Source organism: Lissotriton helveticus, chromosome 8 (assembly GCF_964261635.1).
Source record: "Lissotriton helveticus chromosome 8, aLisHel1.1, whole genome shotgun sequence".
Lineage (NCBI taxonomy): Eukaryota > Metazoa > Chordata > Amphibia > Caudata > Salamandridae > Lissotriton > Lissotriton helveticus.
In genome coordinates, this window is record NC_136069.1 from 212686864 (window position 1) to 212706979 (window position 20116).

A 20116-nucleotide genomic window follows, 5' to 3' on the forward strand; every position below is an offset into this window, starting at 1 on the left:
GGCATTTGCAAATATATAACAGAAATGCTAACATGCATAGACATATGAACATTTGCAATCACATGAGCATGTACTCAATATAGGTAAGATAATAAGCGTCTGAGAAGCAGTACAGAGGAGGGGGGAAACAGAGGCTCACCTGATCTGAAAAGATTGCGGAGAACCGCTTGTCCCACTGAAGTATCAGCATCACTGGCAGCTTCCAAACAGTAATGCTTGGTGAAAGTATGTCTGCTGGACCAAGTTGCTGCTCTGCAGATTTGCTGAAGAGGAACACCAGCGAAGAGAGCAGTCGATGAAGAAACCGCCCTCGTAGAGTGTGCTCTCTGAGTTGTCTGCAAAGGTCTTCCAGCTGGCAAAAGTCAATAGCGGCAGAAATCCATCTAGCTATGGTCTGTTTAGACACCGCTTGTCCTTGCCTTATTTTTCCGTAGGCAACAAACAATTGATCGGATTTACGAATGGTAGAGGTCCTTTGCAAATAGAACTTAAGACATCTTCTGATGTCAAGGATATGCAATGCCCTCTCCACAGGGGATTGCAGGTTAGGAAAAAATGTTTTCAAGATGACTGGTTCGTTCAGGTGAAAATCCGAATGCACCTTAGGCATAAATTTAGGATTTGTACGCAGCACCACAGAATTGGACGTGAATTGCAAGAAAGGTGAATTGACGGTGAAAGCTTGAATGTCACTGACTCTTCTTGATGAAGTCAATGCTAGCAACAGAAAAAACCTTGCAAAATAGAAATTTAAAATCCACTCTATGAATTGGTTCAAATGGGTGTCGCATGAGCTGCGCTAATACCACATTAAGATGCCAGGATGAAGGTGGACGACGTACAGGAGGAAACATTCGGAACAGTCCTTTAAAAAACGGTTGCATTATTCTCGATGAATAAAGAGAATTGAACCCATCCTGTCGGAACCTTGAAATGGTCGCCAGAAAGACTTTTTTTTTTTTTTTTTTTTTTTAAAAACCTTGATTGATATCAAAAGAAGACAAATCGAGGCCCACAACCAAGCCGGCCGGCCGCAGTGTATAAAACAGTCAGGAGTCATCAGGCAAATAGTACATATTCAATCAATACAAAGCAGAGGCCGTACAATCGCAATAGGGGAGAAAAAATACAGAAACTAAAGGGCCAAAAAACAGGAGTAAATAAGGCTTAATTTTACAATAAGGGGAGAGGACATATGACAGGCACACCTGCAATATGGAGGCAACCGACATCCCGTAATCAACCTCAACAGTAAGAAGGGGGCATGGGGCAAAATATCAGGGGGACAACACAATGCAGTCAAGAAATCAGGATATGTGAGATACAGTCAGCCCCTGAGCATTATCCTCGTGACATGCCCACCACCCGGGACACTACCAAGCCAGAACAGAGGGATCGGAAGACAATGCATGAAAACCCGCCCGTCACAGTACCCTCTGGGAGGCAGGAAGGAAAAAGGGAAGGGGGACTAGGTAGGGGGGGAAGAGGAAGAGAAAGGAAAATGGAGGGAAGAAAAACCAAACAATAAAAGGGGATAAGGAAATATGAAAAAAGGAAGGTAAAAGACACGCCGACACGGCTCCCCGTGGTGGGAGGACAGGAGACAAAAGGATTAGCGGTCCAAGTGGGGCATGGCAATCGGATGGAAGGACAGCCGAAATGTAGCAGGAGGAGTAACAATGCCATACCCCCACCCGAAACACACCACAGGAGGTCGGGACAGACGCGGCCTCACGAAAAAGAGATACAAAAGGGCCATAGAACCAGAAGACAAACAAAAAATAGAACCCAACCCACCCGTCCCACCCTGCACCCCGGTAGAAGGCTACGGCCTACCCTTCAAACAGCGTGCCTGTCGCCCTAAACCAGAACCCGAAATATAGCAAGAAGAAAGAAACACGAGACAAAAAGGCCACAAAGGCGGAGAAAGAAAACAGGAGGGAGGAGCAGAATAAATATATTACAAACGGTAGGCCGCAGCCCTCCGCCCAACCCGACAAGTACAATCAAAAACAGACCAGGACGACACCCCATCACACGCCACAAAATATTAGGAGAAGGGGACCTCCCACCCCTCTACGATCAGAGACAATCGTGCAACGAAATCGCACACCGGGAATCAAGCAGAAGTCGTACATTTCACCCCCAGCCCTTCCGAGCGACAAACCCCACCCACCACATGGCAATGTACAACCACATACTAAATATGAAGTCAGCATATAATCGAGTGGAATGGTGACTAGCATAGTTACGTGGGGGGTAGATAGATCGACAAGTGAGCAGTAGTCCAAATTGAAAGTATCGATGCATCAACAAATGAAGCACGAGCCATGAGAAACAGGAGTTCAGTTGCGCCACTGGAGCGGGCGAGGTGGTCCCAATTTTTAACACAGGCAAAGTCATCGAGGCAGGCGCAGGAGGAAATCCGTCCATAATTCCAGGCAACAATGTCGGACAGGGTCGCAGTACAGCATCCGAGTCCCCGGGGTCCGAACCTTGAAAAGCAGGGCGCCCCAAAGTCACCAGTACACTACACGATCTTTGATCAGTGGTGGAGACACTCAGGTCAATCGAGGGAGGTGAGGCAATGGAGGCATCGAAAACAGAAGGCGACAAGAAGAAGAAGCGGCCGCCCAAAATGGCGGCGGATCGTGGCGGACCCACCGAGACGCCCAGGGCGAGGGAAGCGTGCAGGGATCTGAGGGCTTCCAGGATACCTCTGACCGTCGGCTCACGCCCACCAGATCCGATCCCCACACAATCAGGGAACTCGGGCCCGCCGCCACAGAGTGACTCTCGGTCCAGAGGGCCGGCCGCCATTTCGTGAATCAGCCCAATCGCCGCCCACGAGGACCCCCGGAAATAACAGTTCTCAAATGTAGGACTTTACAAGCGCCGGGGGTCCCAGCAAGGGCGGCTCCGATGCCAAAAGGATGTCCGCCCCAAACGGGTCTCCGCCCGCACCAGCACCGGTGCCCCAAACAAGCGGAGTCCGGGCCCCGAGGACCAGGCCCGCCGGACAAAGCAGCGGCGGGGGGACCCCCTCTCAGAATCAGGTCCTGGGGCTTCTCACCCACGTCGGCCGCGCGACCACCAGGGAAGGTCCGGGTCAGGATCGCCGGGATCGTCGCGCATCGGCTCCCAACACTGGTTCTCGCTCTCGGGCGGGGCCGAGAGCCGTCGGATCCCACCGGCCAGGTCCCGGTCCAAGTCTCGCAGAGGCCCCGATCTCACGGAGGCCAGAACTCCGGAGCCACTGCACGTCGGGACCCCGGGGTCAGATGGTAAGTACCAACAAGCCGTAATGTTTCCAATTCCCCAAAGGTGTGCCGTCCCGGGACAGGATAAAAGACAGGATAGGCAGTCAGGATGGAGGGCTGCGCGAGCCGAGCTAAAGGGCGACCATCAGGGCCGCGAGCTAGGCTCCTCCCCCGCCAGAAAGACTTTTAACGTAGCATGAGAGAGGCCTGATCTCGCTAAGTGCAAGGAAAAAGGTAATATCTGTTCCGGTGTTGCGTGAATCGGGTGACCCCAGCAGATTGACACCACATGCAGAATCTTTTCCATTTATTGCGGCAGGCGCTCGCGCGTTAGCCAGAACTTTCTTGCAATCCGCAAGAATATTTAGATGAGCAAATTCAAGGTGCTCAGGCACCATGCAGCTAATTTCAGAGAAGCAGGATCCGGATAGCAAATCTGACCGTTCTGAATGGACAGGAGATTCGGTACTGGTCGAAACTGAATTAGATCGCACTCTGATAGGAGGGGAAGTTCGGTGAACTAGAATTGGCGAGGCCATCTGGGAGCGATGACAATTAGATAACAAGGTTCTTTCTTCATCTTCCGGAGAACTCTGGGAACCAACGGTATCGGAGGAAAGGAGTTAGCATACATTTGAGACCAGTTCATCGAAAACACATTCCCCTGAGAATCTTTGTGGGGAAGCCAGCTTGCAAAGAATAGACATTTGCTGTTTTTCTTGGTCGCAAAGAGGTTCAGATCGGGATGACCCCACTGTTGGAAGACTCGATCCACCGTCGGCTGATGCAGTTCCCATTCGTGGGTGGACACCGTTGACCTGCTGAGGGTATCCGCTAGAACATTTGAAACTCCCGGCACGTGAACTGCCAAGAGATTGATCTTGTGCCGTATCGCCCAAGCCCAGATTTCTTGGGCTTCTTGAGCCAGAAGAGCCGATCTCGTTCCTTTCTGTTTGTTCAAGTAATACATACTTGTAGTATTGTCTGTGCGAACCAATACTGTGGCTCCTAGAATGATTGTACGAAACGATTTGAGGGCTAAGAAGCTGGCTCTTAGTTCTAGTAGATTGATGCGCCACTTTCTTTGTTGAGGGCTCCATTTTCCTCTGACCTTTAGCCCTTGAAGATGTGCTCCCCAACCCTCGAAGGATGCGTCTGTGGTGATAGTGAAATTTGGAGTTTCTTGAAGGAACGCACACCCCTTCTTCGCATTTCTTTCTTGAGCCCACCAGAGAAATGCCTCCCACACCCGAGGAGTGATTTGAATGAGATCTTCGAATGAACCCGAGACTTGTAACCATTGCAGGTTGAGCTCCTCTTGAAGGGGCCTTATTCTGAGGCGGCAATTTGGTATCAACGGGATGCAAGAAGAGAGCATTCTCAGAAAGGACTTGAACTGTCAGACTGAAACTGACTTTTTTGATCGCAACATGTGAGCCAGCGTGTGGATTCTTTCTTCTCTTTCGTCCGATACGAAAGCTTGAACTAGTTGCGTGTCCAAAGTCACTCCTAAGAACATTTGCCTTTGCGAAGGAACAAGATGTGATTTGCCGAGGTTGATGGAGAGACCCAGCGATTGGAACAGAGACAGACATCTTTGGACATGGGTGTTTGTGTCTGAGAAAGAACTCGCCTTAATAAGGCAATCGTCCAGGTAAGGAAATATTTGAATCCCCTCCAGACAGAGGTGCGCTGCTACTGGAGCTAGGACCTTCGTAAACACTCTGGGTGCCGATCTCAGTCCAAAAGGGAAGGACCTTTAAATGGAAGTCCCTGCAAGCCACTCTGAAACGCAGGAACTTTCTGTGATGGGGCAAAATGGGAATGTGAAAGTATGCATCTTGAAGGTCCAGGGTGGCCATGTGATCCCCTGACGACAGAAGATGAAGTATTTCTTGAAGCAATAACATTCAAAATGACAATTTCTTTAGATACTTGTTGAGGGAACGGAGATCTAGAATTGGACGCCATTCCGCGGATTTCTTCTTTATTAGGAAGAACCGTGAATAGAATCCTGTTCCTCTCGGCAATTGAGGGACTTTTTCGATCGCTCCTTTTTGTAACATCAAATGTATCTGGGAAAACAACTCTTTGAGATGAGCTGGAGGTGGGCATTTTGGAGGGAAATTTGGAGGAAACTTTTCGAATTCTAGAGCATGGCCCCTGGCTACAATGTCTCGGTCCCACTTGTCCGATGTTATTGACGACCAGTTTGAATAAAATCTTGAGATTCTGCCTCCAACTTTTACATTGGACTGCGGCAGTAGCGGTGGCAGGAGATGATACACTGTCTTTTGTTGGAATCCTTTCCGCGGTAGGAAGGTTTCTTTTTATTCCGAGAATAGGATGTGTTGCGTGGGCCATATGATTGGTAACATTGCGACTGGTAGCGCGGATTTCCTTGATATGACCTGTAGGAAGATTGTGGACCATAGTTTCCTCCTTTCGCACCCCAAAAGGGCGGCTTACGAAACTGTAAGGTGCCAAGAGATCTGGCTGTTTCGGTGTCCTTTTTGATGATCTGTAAGGCTTCTTCTACATGGGGGCCAAACAAGGCCTCTCCGTCGAAATGTATGTCAAGTATCTTAGCCTGTACTTCCTGAAGAAACAAAGTAGCCTTTAATCAGCCTTGTCGACGTAGAACAGCAGCCCCCGCCAGCTGCCTCAAACCTGTGGAAGCAACATCCACTGCCGAATCAATAATTTCTGGCGAGATCCATTCTCCCTCTTGTAGTATTTTCAGAGCATCAGATTTTGACGGCTCTGGTAGCATGCCTATGTATGGTGAAATATCAGACCACATTGGTCAGTCGTACCGACCCAGAAAGGCTAATGAATTGGCCGCACGGACTGTTGTTGCTGCCATAGTGGAGACTCGTTTCCCAATCGAATCGAACCGCCTGCCGTCCCTGTCAGGTGGGGCTGTGATCAGAGAAAATTGATTTCTAGCCCGTCTTTGAGCAGCCTGCATGATCACGGAATCCGCCTTTGGGTGTCCTATGAGACATGCTGGAGACTTGCCAGGTGCTTTATATTTCTTGTCCAGTCATGGCAAGACTGGAGGAATAGACGCCGGATTTGACATCACCTTCAATCCCTCCTTCCATATAAAATCTAAAATGGGAATCCCCCGCACTTGTCTCCTTGGCTGGTCCTTATAACCATAGAGGAAGCATTCTTCCTTCTTAGTTTCCATAGGGATGATGAAACGTTGGGTTGCTCTTTCCATAAGGAGGTGAAAGCCTCCAATATCCACTGGAGGTGAATCAGCAGGATCCGGAGTTGAGGGAGATGGTGTTTGGATGTGGTATTCATCCCACTCCGACAATAGAGATCTCTCATCTACCTCACCTTCCTCTCTATCTTCATCATCCGATGAGTGTGCTTCTGCCGAATGATGCGAAACCACTGGCGAAGGAGGTCTAGGAGACCGGAATTCTGACGTGGAAGCTTGAGCCACTGGTGTAGGAGGAACGGAATCCGCTGATTCAGATGGCGGGAAACATCGGTAATAATAGTCTAGCATATGCTGAAGATTATTCAATAAAGCTATCTGAGCTGTAGGGATACTAGTAGTAGGGGAAGTCACATGTTCAGGCGAAGGTTGGTCATCCTGATCATCTTTCTGATACTTTATGAGCAGCTCCGAAGGACTTGCAGCTGTCCTAAACCTATCATCCACATCAGAATCCTCCTCACTTTCTTCTGAATCCAACAATTTAAAGAGGTACCTTATGTGGAGAGAGACGTAATGGAGATAAGGGTTCAAGCGCCGAACCACGTCTCTGTAACAACGGAGGTTTTGTCGTAGACTGCGTAGATGACAAAGCCGTAGACGGTGACCAGACTTGTAGTTCAATACAAGATGAAATTTTTTGTGTCGACAGGAGAGTCGTTGACGGGCCCGTCGACGATGGAATAGTCACTAAAGGTGATAACGCCGACGAGGAAGTGGCAGTCGACGAAGTTGCCTTTGACGACGAGGAGGTCTTCGTTGACGATTTGGTCGTCGACGATGTAGTTCTCGACGACGAGGAAGTCATCGACGATGATGAAGTGGCCGTCTACGAGGCCGCCGTCTACGAAGCCGCCGTCGACAAAGCCGTTGTCGACGAGATCTTCTTCGTCTTGGTCGTCGACAGTGCGCCGACATTAGGAATAGATGCAGTCTCCTTCGTCAACGATATGGGTTTCACTGAGACGTAGACCAGCGTCGACGGGGATGAAGCAGACAATCATGTGAGGCTTAGGTGAGGAAAAAGTCACAGTCGATGTAGAAGTTGCGTCGACGGGAATCTTCGACAAAGGTGTCCTCGACGACGTAGACGACGACGGGGTCTTCGTCTGAGGAAGAATCTATTGAGAAGTTGATTTTGGATGCAAAATTTTTACTGATCTTCTCGGGGGCGTGGAAGGCAAAGGTTTGCTCTTGACAGGAGGAGTAGCCTTAGAAGTGGTAGGCTTCTCTGAACCCTTAGAGGGTTGTTGTTTCCTCACAACCTTGGCCCCAGGAGAAGATAAAACCTCCTCAGCAGCTCTATTCCCAGAGGCCACAGATGACCCAGAGGCAATACTTCCTACCTCAGAAACTGGATTGTCCTGGTCCTTAAGCTTCTGTAGCCACAGAAGTAAGCGTCCTCTATATCCCGGAGGGTCTTTTGAGGGAAGGTCCTGCATATCTTGCAGTCCTTCACTTGATGATCCGGATACAGGCAGTAGATGCATTTCTTGTTGAGATCTTCTGAGAAAAGCTGGAATTTACCACAAGATTCACAAGGCCTGAATAATGATTTCTTAGAGGAAGACATCCTGAAAGTAGGAAATCCTGAAGAAGTTGAGAAGAACTGAGCAGAGCTATGGGAGACTCCCTTCACACGACGTGCGGTAGAAAATCTGAGAGCCTGAGCCTCTGAGGAAAACATTCTGGTGGGTGCTGTCGCCTGACTGGCTGCAGTTTGGGCTATGCATAATGACTATGATAGTCATACATGTGGAACTTTTTTCTTGGTAGCTTTGGCCTACTTTACTTCCTGGTTTCTTGTTACCAAGGTTTTTTGGTTATTATGGGCATATTTATTGCTTTTTTATATACCGTGAGACTCCCTCTCCGACGACGGGGAATGATTCAGGCATGTGAATCTATGAAAGACACCCCAATACTGGAGAACTTAAATATCCCAAAACATGGCATCAGACCAACTCATCACAAACACACACCAACTACAGTCTCAGATATCACAAGTTAAAAACGTGCAGTCAAATAGGCAATACAAGTTATTAAGGTTCACCCAAACAAAAACATCTCAAGGGCATGAAAAGAGACAACACGTCCAGCCATGACATGTATCATGATTCACATGTTAGGCATAATTGTTAATTGTGCAGGTAAATAAATGACCGGCAACATAATATGAGACCTTTTCACCAGTGCTTTAAATGGGGGGAAAAAAGTGCAGGTACTCATTAGATCAAGCTGGGGGCGTGGCAAGGAGGCGGGGCTAGAGGCGGGACTAAGGGTAGGTCTATTGAAAAACATTTGAAGGGCCCAAGATTTTTTTTCGGTTGCGAATGATGACAAATTGCTTCCCTCTGCAATTTATTGTTGATGCCCTTGCATTTATTAAGTTGTACTAGTTGACAGACTATTGTAAGGTAACTATCAGGTTTCCCTTTTTGTCAGAGGCACCTGTATATTAAACAAAACATTAAAAGGTGCAGAGACTTGTTTTACTGAAAATTAATTAAAGGAAAAAAAACGACATCCTAAAATGCAACTCTGACCCGCATCGGGTGGACGGAAGCCATCAGTTGTCATGCTAGTGATCCTGGAAGAAGAAAGTTGTCTGGGGTCTCACAACTGAGCAATAATATTTCACCCTTTCATTCACTTTCAGATACAGTGCCACCCAGCAAAACCTAGTCCAAAATTCTGAGGGGCTAGTAAAGGGATGGAGGCACATATAACCATGAAGAGGAAAGTATCCCTCGCGACCTACGATCTTATTACAATAACATTAATTCAATTACAAAGTGTGAGCACCAAGAAAGTTTCAAAAACACAATCAATTAGCAAAAATATATTCTTTTAATTCATTTCTTTTATCATAAATGTTTTTATAATCTTGGTCTTTTTTTAGGTAAAGATTTTTTACAACATACATTAAGCAACAATACACAATTTATTCCAAATAGAAATGCACATATTTCAATAGAAAAATTGATAAATCATGATATACAAGACAAATAATAATATCATCCCCAGGTAGAGAGAGACACCACCATTCATACCACAATCTCACCATCCCAGACGAGCCTTCACACACATCACATATATCTTGGAAGCTCAGCTACAGAATGATATTGTAGTTTAATTGACCAAGCCAGCAACTGCATATAGCAGGATCTTAACAAGGCTAAGGCACATATAACCATGCACATATGAGCACAGTGTCACTGATGATGGTGGTCAGCAGGCCTGCTGTAGCCACCGTTTCTGATATGGGAGGCACCCTGTACCCACGTTTGTTTGATGCTCAAAGCTTCCCTTAGGCCTGCTCCTTCTCCTGAAGTCCAAGGCTTGGCTTCCTCCCTTGGGTGCTTTTGGTTCTTTGGTGCTCCCACTCGTACTGTGTGGCTCACTTTTTTTTATGAATATCAGATACAGCCAGCTGTTGGGTCAACTGGTGACGACCAGTCTAGTGCACCTCATAGAGCATTGGAACCCCACAGATTTCTAAGCTGCTGTAGTGGAAATTGGGAGGGGCATTGGCAGAGGCAGACATTTGGCACTTCTGGTTCATATCTCTGTACTGCTCACAGCCGCACACTTATAAATGCCTCCACAGCATTGTCCTGGAAAGACATACATGCGATTCCCCAGCTAACCATGATCCTTCCTTCTTTTGACTTCTCGGCCTGCTCCCTCCTTCCAGTGCGGGGATATGTGTCCTGGGCTGTCGCGGTGTGGGTGGTTCTTAAGCTCCCTGCCTGGCCGGAGAGGTCTAGCTCTCTGGCCACATCTGAAATGACAACTACATTCTTGGGACATTATTTACAGTAGTGTGTGTACCACCCTGGAAGAGGTGTGGCGCAGCATCCAGGGCGACTGACGCTGGGGATCACGGTTCTGCCCAGTAACATGTGACTCTGGGCAATAGCTCGCTCAATCTTCCTGACGGCCACCAGCGCCTTGACACCTTTGGGTAATTGTTTGCGCTTTACAAATACTTGACATTTACAAATACTGGACATTTACTTTGCCAATTCACAAATTTTACATGGATGGAAATCCATTTTCATTTATACTTTTGTCACAACACAGTAGTAGTAGGACTCTGTGGATGCAGAACTCCGAAGCTCGAGTGTTGGGTGTGCATCCAGAAGAAGGCAGCACATGAAAGATAAACCACACCTAAAATAGATGTTTTTAGTAAATTTAGCTGAAAACTGCAGTTATTTTCCCCAGAAAGTTATGTGAATTTGCATCAATTTGCTATAAAATGAGATGACGGGCTGGCTGTAAGTGTCCCTACCCCACGGCAGACAGTCTTTGATATGCAGAAATAAAAACTGAATTTCCCCATTTGTCATTATTGTAGGATGTCAGTAACATTCAGCATTTGGGGAATCTAGTCATTTCTGCATCTGTGGCAGGTAACTGGATATAGGCCTGTCCCAGTATGGTAAGAGCTCTGCCTCCAGACATCCTTCCTTCCAGATGTCAGTGTCAGTCGAAGCCCTGGTCCTCAGCCACCTGAATGGAGGCAACTCTCTGCCCATTAGCCTCCTTAACAATATTCAGACACCCATGAAAGCACCTTAACCACTGTAACACTTCCCATCATGGGCTTGTAGAAGTTGCCCAAATCCACCCACACTGAAGGTATTGTATAGAAATTACATTTATATAGCACTTACTACCTGTGACGAGGCATCAAATCGCTTTTTCGGCGAGTAGCACACTACTCCGGAACCCAAGAAGGATTAGTGTTGAATAAGTATAGTGAAAATGTGAAAGTAATTGGAGTGGTGGATAGATAGTCAGTTATTTGGATTCAGAAGGATAACAGAGGGATAGAAGAGGGAAAAAGGTTTGCATTTATTTAGCGCTTGTTACCCCTGATGGGGTGTTGAAGGGCTTTTGTTTGGAGAGAAGCACTTATCGGGTATAAAGAACAAAGAAATACCAAAAACTGTGACTGAGCATGTGTATGACAGCAAAAAAGCATACTTGGCAATCTGGAATAGGCATCGTTTCTTGAAATGCTTGATATCAGACACAAGCATTCTAGAAGCAATTCAAAGTATGATCTAACATCATAGAAATGAATGAGAAACATTCACCAAGCCATGGGACGTCATGTCTTAGTCGTGTTTGAATGCTTATATTGTTAGCTACATTCAGTGTTTTCTGGTAAATGCGCATTTTCAACTCCAAGCACATTTTTTTTCCCTTTCAGTGTGCCCCAGTAAGGTCTATACTGTGTTTAAGTATTTTGATAAATCCATTCTTTCTCCAAGTATGCAATCTGAATTCTTATGATTGATTGTTGGGCCTTTCATTGTTTAACTTTGTTACAAAAAAAAGGAGTCACATTATGGTAAACTTTATATTAGCTGATAAAGATTAAAAAAACACGACTTACAAATACCACCCTCCCCTCTAAATTATTTTTCTATTTAGCCGCTTTAGATACCACTTATTTGGATGACGAGATACTCGCCTATCTCTACCCTCTGATGTCCCTAGCCCTTACTTACTAGCTACATGTCCCCTCCGATGCCCCATGTGTCTCCTTACATTTTCTCTTTTTTTCAGGGGGTCAAGCCACCTTTCATCTTAAATGTCCCCTCGTTCATCTCATCAAATTCCTTCGCTTGCTTTTCTAGGATACCCCTCCCCCACTTAAAATACCAGTCTCTGCCACTGAAGCTGTCGCTCTGTCCTCACTCAACAGGCCCCTTCCACCGACCTGTGTCATTCTTGAAAGCCTTGGCTCTTTCTTGGGACACCAACCCACCCCAGACTCTCATCAGATGATCCTCATCTCATCCATCAGGTGCTTTATTTTAAACCCACTGCCCCGCGCCCGCAGTATATTCTCTAATATCATTTGCTTGCCCCTTTCTTCTTCTTCAGATAACCCCTCGATTTCTTCAGCTGACTGTGCTTCTACCCCTTCACTTCTGCAAGCTCTCCTCAGTTGTCCCCTTTTTCACCCGCCAGCTGCTGTGCTATCCTCTCTGTATTTTTTCCATAGGATGTATGCCCTCGCTTTCCTTACCCTTGGTGGCTCAAATAACCTCAATGTCCCCCAGTGGAAGCCTGGAAGGTAGGGTAAAGCGGTGAAGCGCTGCATCCGCTTAGTGCACACGGACACATACATTTTTTTAGGCACGAGGAGATTGGGGCTGTGCAGAGGACACTCACCTAAGGAGTGGCAGAAGATTCCTTGTTACTGGTCCACAATTGGACTGGCACTGGTGGGAAACCTGCTTCTTGCTTGTCGGTCGAATTTTATGGCTGTTTCCCTTCCTGCTGTGCTAGCAAAGAAGAAAGGGAAAGCCAGAGCAAAATGTGCTTTTTTCTTTTTTTTTTTTAAATTGCAAGACTTTATTGACATTTCCAACAACATTACATATGTGCGCCTACAACCCTGAGGCCGGCTTAAAGGGTTCCATATGTTTGGTATATACACAATCGTGTAGGCCTTCTCCGGCCGTTTGCATTCTACGGATCAGAAAATTGTTGGAGCTCCAAAAACAATTAGTATATGGGCATTGTAACCACTTGCATTTTATATTTTATGTAAAACAAAAAGAAAAAGAACTTAGTACTTGACTCAGTATTAACAGACACAATATTTCTCCTGCTTCTCGGTATCAGCTCAACCCCGTTGGGTATCGCATCTGCAAGCCTCACTTGACCCCACCTCCCCTTCTGCCCAACCCCTCCCATCTGTTCTTCCTGTGTCATATAAGGCGTATGGCCCTTGTGCATGCCTCATTCAATACTCCGTAACAATCAGACAATTTCTGACTCATCCTCAGAACTATCGCTATCATCCTCCGGCAGTGGCTCACAGATGTCCCCTCTGTAGGAGTTCCAAAGCTGCCAGATCCCATTCCACTTGCGCGGGTTGGCTCTCACCTTGTATACCGCCCTCTCTGTTATCATGAGTGTGGCCATATTCCTGCTCCATTGCGCCAATGTGGGGAGCTCCGCCGTCCCCCATTTTTGTGCAATGTCCCGTTTGGCCGTCATGAAACCTATCGTGGTCCACAGCCTACCATAATATGTTTAAATCAGTAGGCCCCCAGACATTCAACAGGCACACACGTGGGTCTAGTGTTAGTGTGGTTTCTAATGTTTGTGCGATGGTACGGAGTACTCGCTGCCAATACCCCACGAGGCTTGCGCAGCTCCAAAGTGTATGTATGAAAGTGCCTTCTTCACCGCACCCCCTAAGACAATAAGGATGATCCGCCCTCTGCAATTTGTGTAGAGTCGTTCTCGTGTAGTAAATCCTGTGCAGGATTTTCAGTTGTACCAGGCGGAACCTAGCTGATATGCCTGCCTCACGAGGGGATGCAAGAGCTGCGTTCCAGTCAGATTCGTCAAAATCCTCGACGTCCTCCACCCATTTATCTTTTAGCTTTCCTAGTGGGTCAGGTAGATTATTGAGCAGTTTACGGTACGTTAGGGAAGTCGCACCCTCCTGCAAACCGTCTGTAAGCAGACGGTCTTCCAGCGGTGAGGACTCCGGAGGTGTGGTGCCTGGCGGGATCACTGCCAGAAGGGCATGCCTAATTTGTATGTATCTAAACAGTTCTGTGTTTCCCAACTCATACTGCTGCTGAAGGGAGGCGAATGGGACCACCCCCTCACTAGACCACATGTCTCCCACAGTTGATATCCCAATGTTGTCCCACTGGGTGAAGCCCTTAGTACGCCTCAAGTGTCCTAATGCCTTAGTGTCCCACAGCGGTGTGAGTTTTGTGATGATCCCGTCCCAATGTAGTGTCGATTGCGCCTTATACCACAACTGTACTGTATGTTTGGTGGGTCCTATCAATTTCGCCGCAATACCCTTATGATACAGTGGCGCTAACAAGCTGCTAGTGTCCAGTTGGGCCCTGTCTGCCTTAAACGCCGGGTCATCCTGTGGGGCGTGGACCCATTTGTTGAGAATCTTAAGCTGTGCCGCCCAGTAGTACAGCTGCATATTAGGTAATGCGATGCCACCGTCGTACCAGCTCCTGTTAAGTTTCGCGTGTGCAATTCTGGCTGGCCGATTCCCCCATAGCAGACCCGATATCAGCGCAGTTACTTTCTGAAAGTAACTGGAAGGTATTAAAGTCGGGGTATTTTCGAGCACGTATAGAAAACGTGGCAGCGCCATCATTTTGAACAATGCCGCTCTGCCCAACAGCGTCAGTGGAAGTCCCTGCCAGTGCTGTACGTCATTACGTAGTCTAATGAGGGGGGGTTGCAGATTACGATTAGAGAACTCTGTAGCATCTCGGGTGACATATATTCCTAGGTACTTGAAGGACGTGGTAGCCACTTCCAGTGTGCAGGATCCCGGAAGGGTCGGGAGTGGACCCGTAAGCTCATAAATTGTCGATTTCGACCAATTAATAGTGTAACCAGACACCCGCCCATGTGAGTTGCATATTGATAGGAGGTTTGGGATACTGCTGCCCAGATCCGTGAGGTAGATCAACATATCGTCAGCGTATAAGGCCATCTATCCTCCCAGCTATGATCCCATTTAATCCCCCTCAACTGCGGCGTGTTCCGAATAGTGATTGCCAGAGGTTCTAAAACCAATGCAAAGAGGATGGGCAAGAGTGGGCATCCCTGCCTGGTCCCCCGTGCCAATTGTATGTCACGTGATATGTGACCATTTGCTACTACTCGCGCCACTGGGTCCTTGTACAGTAATCGGATCCAAGAGATAAAATTGGGTCCGAACCCCATGAGGGTAAGTACTGCAAAGAGGTAGCTCCACTCCACCATGTCGAATGCCATTTTGGCATCCAATGATAGTATCGCTGCCGGTTCCGTCAACAATGGGGTTCTCGCCAACACTCCCTGCACTCTACGAAGATTCAAGGCCGTACTTCTATGTGGCATAAAGCCAGATTGGTCTGGGTGGATCAACTGGTCCAAGTACGGCATAAGCCTGTTTGCCAATAGTTTCGCCAGAACTTTCGCTTCAGGGTTCAGTAGTGAGATAGGCCTATAGGACGTACACTCGTTAGGCAGTTTGCCCGGCTTCGGAATGGCCACTATGGTCGCCATCTGTTGGTCCGGGGGCAGTGTGCCTTTCTCCCTACTTTCCACATACATCTGTAGAAGGGGTTCACTCAGGGATTCCGACATTGTTTTGAACCATTCAATGGGCACCCCGTACTGGCCCAGAGCCTTGCCCGAATGGATTGCATTAATAGCCAATTGAATTTCGTCAGTCGTTAAGCCGGAATCAAGATCCTTCGCCGCTTCCTCCGTCAACGTTGGCAGGGACACATGACCGAGGGCAGCCCGAGCCTCTTCCTCTGTCACAGCCACCGCCGGGGTGTATACCTCGCTGAAGTGGTCGGCCAGTGCGTTCACGATTTCTTCCGGCCGTGTATGTACCCTCCCATGCGTGTCTGTAATTTGTAGTATGTTCCCGTTGCCCCCCTGCTTCCTATCCAGCCATGCCAAGAGCTTACTAGCTTTATCCCCAATATCATATACTCTGTGTTTGGTGGCCGCGATATCTGCCATAGTCAGTCGCCTCATATGGTCATCAAGGAGGCGCGGACGTATCTGTAGGGAATGTAATGTAGCGTCCGACGGGTCTGCCATATGGGCAGTGTTGGCTTTGTCGAGTTCCATTTCCAGCTCTAAAGCTTCCCTCCCCCGTGTTCTCTTGTGGTGTGCTATCACTGCTATGGCTTGTCCCCTGAACACTGCTTTGTATGCTTCCCAAAGCACTGAAGGTGATTCCACCGAGGAGTGATTCTCCTCAAAATAATGTCGGGTTGCTTTCTGTAGGTCTTTACGAATGGATGGAATTTTAAGATACCCCGGATAGATCGGGTAAATCCTCTTACGAGTCATTTCGAAACTGGACAGTGTTAAAGTAATCGGCGAATGATCTGAAACACCCCGTGGCTTTATCTGTGCTTAGTCTATGGTAAGGCGACCGTTCCCTAGTGTGAGGAAGTAATCAATCCTGGACAGGCTATTGTGTGTAGCTGAGTAGTAGGTGTATTGTAGTTGTTCTGGGTGCAGTAGGCGCCATATATCCACCAACCCTTGTGCTTCCAGGAATCCGTTGAGTTTGTTGGGGCCATCTACATGTGTTCGTACAGGAAATCTATCACGAGTGTTATTTAGTACTGCGTTAAAATCTCCCCCAATGATTAAATCCCCTTCCGGGAGTTCTAGGAGGAACTTGCCGAGGTCTGGCAGGGCCACGGCATGTAGTGCCGGCGGGATGTAAACCGAGACCACAGACAACGGCCTGCCCTCCCATTGGCCATGTACCGCCGCGAATCGGCCCTGATAGTCTATCTTGGTGGATTGTATTATGTAGTGGGAAGATTTTCGTACGAGTATGCCTGTGCCACACGAACCTGAGGTGAATTCCGCGTGCGCAACCATGTGGTAGCCCCGTCTATCCATCGCCTGTGTAGTAGCACCCACCAGATGTGTCTCCTGTAAAAGGACCAGGGCGGGACCCACTCTCTTAATTCCCTGAAAAACCAGACCTCTTTTAATCTTATCGCCCAGTCCCCTAACGTTCCATGACATAATTTGTAACGGGGCTATCGGGGTGACTCGATCTAACCTGGCCATGGCAGTGGCTTGTGGCGAGGCCGACCTAGTACCTTTGGATTCAGTCTATTCCTTATTCCGTGGGCGAACCCCACCCGGGGGCGGGCCCACCGCCTCTTGCGTGGGGCCGTGCGTCCGACCAGAGGTGAGACAGACGTAACGCCAAGAGATTTACACTCGCGTGTTCTGTTGTGTGTCTTGTGACGCTGTGCAGTGATAATGTCGTATTGCATTGTGTTGTTTTGAGTCGAACCTTTAACCTTTAGGACCAAATGATCCCAAAAAATAAACTTCCCCCTTCCCATAACTGCCCCCCTCCCTGCCCCCCTGCTACACGGACTCAAACCTGCCCGCCTCCCCAACTTAGCAGAGTGCATGCCCCAATCCCCAACCAGTGTACTTGCGCGCCGGGGTGAAGGACTCTCCGAAGTCAGCGGCCCCTCAGTCTTCTCCCCGGAGGCCCATCGCCCAGTGTCCAGTGGCGAGCCTTAGGCGTGCGGCACAGTAAATCCAATAGAAGTTAAACCTGGAAGTCATTGCTCTTCGTTGTCCTCTTCGCCCACATCTTCTCTCAAGGGTGAGCCATCGTCCATCCCCCCCCCCCCCTTGATGCTTGGGATTCCGGGTGACGTCCGGCGGCACGACCCTTCTGGTGCCGGTGAGATCGCCGAGGGTGGGCGTTCGTTCTCCACCCCTCCAGCCAGTCCTGCGCGGATTCTGAGGTGTCAAAGAACCAGGTTTTATTTTCTGCAACTACCCGCAACCTGGCCGGGAAGAGCATGGAATACGGGATCTCTCTCGCTCCGAGTTCCTTTTTCCCCTCAAAAAATGTTCGTCTCCTGCGTGCGACCTCAGCCGTATAATCAGGGAAGAAAGCTACATTGGAGTTCTGGATCCTAACAGGGGGGGATGTTCGGGCAGCTTGCAGAGTGGCATCCCTATCCCTGAAGTTGAATAGTCGGGCAACAATGGGCCGTGGGGCCGCTCCCGGTTTCGGTTGGCCTCCCGGCACGCGGTGCGCCCTCTCCACTGAAAAGAATGTGGACAGTCCTTTCGGTTTCAGTTCATTTGTGATCAGGTTTTCTACGTATAAGTCCATGGCTCTCATGCCCTCCGACTCTGGTACACCAATTATGCGGATGTTATTCCGTCTAGAGCGCCCTTCCTGCTCGTCGAGCTTCCCACGCAGTACCTTATTGTCTGTTGCCAACTTCTCCACCGCCAATTGAAGTTCAGACACATCCTCCACTAGAGATTTTGTTACCACTTCCATGGCGTTGACCTTTTCCGTCATTTTATGGAAGTCAGCTCTGATCAACGTAATGTCGGTCGAAATCGATCCCACCGTCGTTTGCAGATGTGCCAGTGCCTGCATCACATCTTCCAGTGTTGCCTTCTTGCTCCCTGGTGCGTCCACGGATTTGCCAGCTGTCTCTTTCCCGGTCGTCGGGGACCCAGCAGGCTTGTCGCAGGCATATCGGTCTATTCGGGTCTGCGTGGTGCCACTCTTCAGGCCCTTCCCCGCCATACCGGCGTTCTTCGGGCACTTCAGCGACGGAGGACCGCGTCCACCCCTCCTGCGGTTGATTTTGTTCGCTGACGTCTCTGCCTGTGTCAGTGGTCGGGCAGGAGGCTTCGTACCCACCCTGGATCGCCCGCGAGGAGATGACCGTGCCGCTGCGCCGCCCCGTTATGCCGGGCAAGGTCTGTAGGAGGAGACCTGCTCAGTAATGTTGGTTGTCCCCTGCTCTCTGGGCCTATGAGATGTGCCGCCTGCCAGTTCCAGCCCAGGGACCGAATGTCAGTGAGTGCCCTAGCCCAGCGCTGTGTAGGGGTGTCAGACGTCCCCCCGTTGCTTGTGGTGGCCAGGGAGTGCCCCGGAAACGAGCGGTCAGGCCCACCTGTGGGATGCAGCCATGCTGCGTGCGGCTCCTCCTCTCCGCGTCCCGAATGTCAGGATGTGCTGCGCCCTGGTTACAGCTCCTCTGAGAATCAGTCTGGCGCTTAGCGGCGTTGGCAGCGCCCCGTCGTTACCATGTGGGTCCAGCGCCGGAGATGTAGCACAGGCCCCGTTAGAGGCAGCCGCCCGCTGCTTCGTGGAGTTGGCGCAGTCCCATACAATGTACGTGAGATTGTCCTCTGACACCCTTAGCGCCACGCGCCCCGTGATGCCAGTTCCACCGGTGGGGGTCACAATATAGTGCGGGCGGTGGCCTCAACCTTCCGATGTCTACCCCAATCAAGTAGACCAAGCGTGGTCCTTTTCCGCCCTGGGTGCACACAGCTTGTAAATCAGTGTCACTAGCAGCCGCCGCCCGCAATTGCTGCCTCCCTTGAGTCCGGGCGCGGTGCTTGTAATCAGTGAGCAGGCTGGGCCCTGGTAGCAGTGTCTTCCGCTCCCCACGAAATGGCGGCTCACCTCAGTACTCTCACTCTCCACGGCGGCCTGCAGGTCACGATCTGGTCGCCGAGGAGAGGGGAAATGTTGGCCAGGCGCTGCCTCCGCACTTCCGATCGCGGGCTGAGTCCGGTTCGGCCGGTGCACACTCCGAGTCCCGGCGCACTCCCCAATGCACGGACACTTGGCGGGAACTACCCGGTGCGGGACTCCCGGAGCAGCTTCACTTCCTGCTGGGCAGGGCTAGTAGGACAGTCCCCGGCTTGATCGCGCCGTGTGGGCCACTCCGTAGCTCCGTCAGCATTCGGTTCTCAGGCGTCGAATTTTCACGCCGCTGGCCGCCGCTTGCACCGCCCGGTCCTGGGCTCTGGTTCCCTCCTGCAGGGATGGAAAAATGTAGCGGATCGTGTGTCGGATCGTAGGAGAGGCCGCCTCAACCACGGAGCCTGTCCTTTATGCTGCCGCCATTTTCGGCTGCTAGCCACGCCCCCGCAAAATGTGCTTTTTAAAGAGCTTTTCTTTCTTCATGCCGCACAGCTTCCTGGCGGGTGAGGTCACACGTTGCTCTACCTTGACTATGTGTGACAGTGAGTACCGGTACTCCATTTGGTAACGGAGAAGTGCTGG

At 49.4% G+C, this 20116-nt stretch overlaps 1 protein-coding gene across 1 annotated transcript in view; it reads right to left on the bottom strand.

Annotated features, from left to right (window-relative positions):
- Positions 1-20116, bottom strand: part of IFNGR2 (interferon gamma receptor 2) — an 87383-nt gene that overhangs the window by 12676 nt on the left and 54591 nt on the right. The window lies entirely within an intron of this gene.